The sequence below is a fragment of the Myotis davidii genome, unplaced genomic scaffold (assembly GCF_000327345.1).
Source record: "Myotis davidii unplaced genomic scaffold, ASM32734v1 scaffold609, whole genome shotgun sequence".
Classification (NCBI taxonomy): Eukaryota; Metazoa; Chordata; class Mammalia; order Chiroptera; family Vespertilionidae; genus Myotis; species Myotis davidii.
In genome coordinates this window covers 2,792,968-2,796,493 of record NW_006300164.1, presented here as the reverse complement: position 1 = coordinate 2,796,493, position 3,526 = coordinate 2,792,968, and positions in this window count along the sequence as shown.

Genomic DNA, 3,526 nt, shown 5'->3' with positions numbered 1-3,526 from the left:
GCCCAGCCTCGCCCGTGACTGCCACCCAGACAGCCCCCTTCCCGCTCGCCCCATGCAGGTGTCGGCAACCCCGCGCTGGAGAGCCACCGGGCGTTTCAGACCTGCCGGAGGAAGGGGTGTCCCCACGGGGTTCCGGTCCTCTGCCAGGCATCGTCCTCAGCCCCGTCCTCGGCCCCGGGCAGCGGCCCCGCCCCAACCGACGCCTCTGACCCTCTCATTCCACTGGAGATGGGAAACGCAGCCAGAGCAGGGCCCCTGCCCGCCCCTCCCTCCTGCTGCCTCGCAGGGTCAGCAGCATGACGGGACCCAGGATGGCGAAGCCCTCGGTAAAGCAGGGTCTCTGCTAGGCAACAGCCTGGCCCCGCCCCACCCTCCACCCCCACTGACAACCCCACCCAAGGTCTCCCAGAGGCCAGCACCCCGCCCACCACCGAAGCCGCAGCCACCAGGGCTGGGATGCTCACTACAGCCCACTTGCTGGCGTGCGGGCCACGCCGTTCCGCAAGCTTTACTCGCTGTGACCGTCTCTGCCCTCGGCTGCCTGCACGGGGTGGAGGGGGGTAGGGGGCTCCCGTCATCCCGGGCAGCAGTGACAGTCATGTGAGTCTCCTCCCCGAGACCTACACGTGGCGGGGTCAACCTGGAGGCAGCTGGGATGACAGGGCAGAGGGGTGCCTGGATCCGCAGCCAGCAGAGCCCGGCTCGCCACCCTGCTCCCCGCCCGGCACTGGGCTGGCACCAGGAGTGCCCGCCCACGTCCTCAGGACAAGACACTCGCGAGGCCCCACTCTGGCCCCGCCATCACCTCCTAAACATCACCCTGGAAATGCTGCCACGCCGGCCACACGCCCAGCTCCCATGACGTGGGAGAACGCGGACTAAGGGACACGGACATGCCCCTGCCCCAGGGGACACTCCCCAGGAGCTGGACAAGCACCTCACTGACCCGGCCTGACGACTGTCCCCACACTGCAGGGGCTGTGGCAAGGGGGTAGGGGGCTCCCCCAAAACAGCTCCTGGCCAGCTCTAACTCGAGGCTGGAAAGACCCTAAAACGGAGATAGACTGGGCCCTGGCTGGTGTGCTCAGTGGTTAGAAGGCACGTACTGAGGCTGCACGTTCGATCCTGGGGCAGGGTGGTGCAGGGGCAACCATGCGATGTGTCTCTCATACTGCTGTCTGTCTGTCTCCCCCCTCTACCTTCTCCCCCAAAACCAGTAAGAACATCCTTGGGTGAGGATTCACAAAAACAACAAAGGGGAAAGGGGGCAGATCAGGCCTGGTTCTCGCATACAACAGCTAAACGCCGGCAGAAGGGGCGCACGGCCAGGGCACTGAGCTCAGAGCCGAGGCCGTTTCATGGTCCCTGCTCTAACCCACCTGCCTGCGGGGGATCCTGGCCCGTGACTCCGCCTTTAGGAGCCCGAGTTCCCCTGCCAGCAGGGGCGCAGGCGTCCGAGGGTTTCGTGACCACGGGGACACCGAGGCAGCTCCAGGCGCCAGTCCCCACCTGGGCCGTGGCCAGTACCCCTGACCCAGACACCTGCTGACCTCCTGAAGCAGGGGGCAGGCGGGGTGGAGGGCACCCAGGCGGACCGGAGTCGCCAGCCCCCACCCCCAAGCTCCCCGATGGCACAGGTGCAGCCCGCAGGGCCCTGCCCTCCGCCACACACCACTAGGCTTCCCTTCCAGAAAGGGTGCTGCCAGGTGACATCACCCGCAGACGCCGGGCATCCGGGCCTGCCCGTGGGTGGAGCGAGGCTCCCAACAGGCCAAACCGCTGAACCAAGCGCCAGAACGGCCCCCAAACCAAGACACCTGCAGAGCCGCCTCAGGCAAGTTCCCCGCCAAAGCTGTGTTGGGGCGAGGGGGGGCGGGCACATTATGAAATTCTGGGCAGAAAGCTTTTGGCCAAAAGTAAGGGCCGCAGGACACCAAGGCCCACCAGCCGTGGACAGGAAGCCAGCCAGGCCGGGCGCTGGGGACCTAGGGAACCTAGGCGGGACCTGTTAGTCAACTCCACTCCGGATCCCCCCCCTTCTCCGTTCCCCGAGGGAATGCATGCTCTCCCCCAACAACCAGGAAGTGGCGGGCAGCTCACCACAGTCGGCTGGCAACTCGCCAGCCCATAGGAAGGTAGGAAGCCGGGTGGAAGGTGAGCGGGGTGCCCCCCACACACACACTTTCACTTTCCGGCCGCTGCAAGCTGGCGGAGTGGAAGGCGGGAGCTGTGTTTACAAACCCCTTTATGCAAAGCTCACTTCCCAGGCGCACGTGAGCTGCCCATGAACAGCAATGACTCCAGTTCCCGAAAACAAAGTCGCCACCACCAGGTGCCTACCGTCCACCCCAGGAGCCCCTCCTCCCTGGGCCCCGCCGGGGCTGCCTCTAAGCCCCAGGAGCTGCTGGGAGGCGTTTCCAGACCCCCAGGGTCCAGGCGTGGGGCCCCCAAGTTACCAGAAAGGCCAGAGAAATGCCCCCACCTCCCGTCCAGGCACAGTGCGTGCCCAGTCTCTCCGGCTCTGTAACTACCAGCACATCAAGGCCTCAAGGCCGAAAAGGGCGAACTCAGACCTTTATTTGCAAATGAAAGGCCCGCATTCAGAGCTGCGGGGGAGGGAAGGGAAGGAGTCCCTAACTTCCCAGGGCTCATGCTCCCCCCCTACCCCCCACCAGGGGCTCAGGCCTTCTCTGGAGTTTCCTTAAAAGCCTTTAAAAGGAGAATTCGCCCAAAAGAATGCCACACCTCGCACAGGCTATAGGCTCTCCTCCGGCCACTCGGTGGACCCAGGAACAGCGCCCCACTTTTCAGGGAAGAGTAAGGGATAAAGGACCTTCCGCCCGGCCCTCAGTGGGGAGGGGAAAAGGGGGAGCAGGGGAGGGGCAGGGCCTGGAGACGGGGCCTCTCTGGCCTGGAGTTAGCCCACGGACACACGCACCCCCAACTCTGCAGCCAATAGCCCGGGGACCAGGTGGGGGCACGTTATGAAATTCTGGACAGAAAGCTTTTGGCCAAAAATAAGGGTCGCAGGACACTCAGGGATTGGGCCCAAGGGAGAGAACTCACAAGATAAACCAGGGGACCGCCCAGGGGGTCCCCGTGCAGTACCCCCACTTTTTATCTTTGCAAAACTGCCCCTGGCCCCGAGGGCAAGGTTTCCCAAGGCCTCCCCCCGGCACTGCCTCCGCAGGAGCAACCTGTGGAGAGGCGATCGCCTTCCCCGAGGGCCCAGCTTTATTCACGAGGAACCCACCGGAACATGTGGACATCGGGTCTGGGGCGAGCACTGCTCCCCGATGGGCTTGGAACAGGCCCACCCCGAGGAGGGAAAGCAGCAGCGCCTGCTCCTCCCGCTCCAACTCGCCCTCGAGCGGATTAAGCGCTTTTCAGGCTGATTTCAAAACGGGAACTTCGTCTCCTCCCGGCCCGGCTGCTGCGACCCTGCAAAGGGGCTCCAACTCGGCGCTGGGCCCCTAACTCTGGGAGGGCGCTGCCCTAAGCCACGCCGCCCGCTGGCCTCTAACTC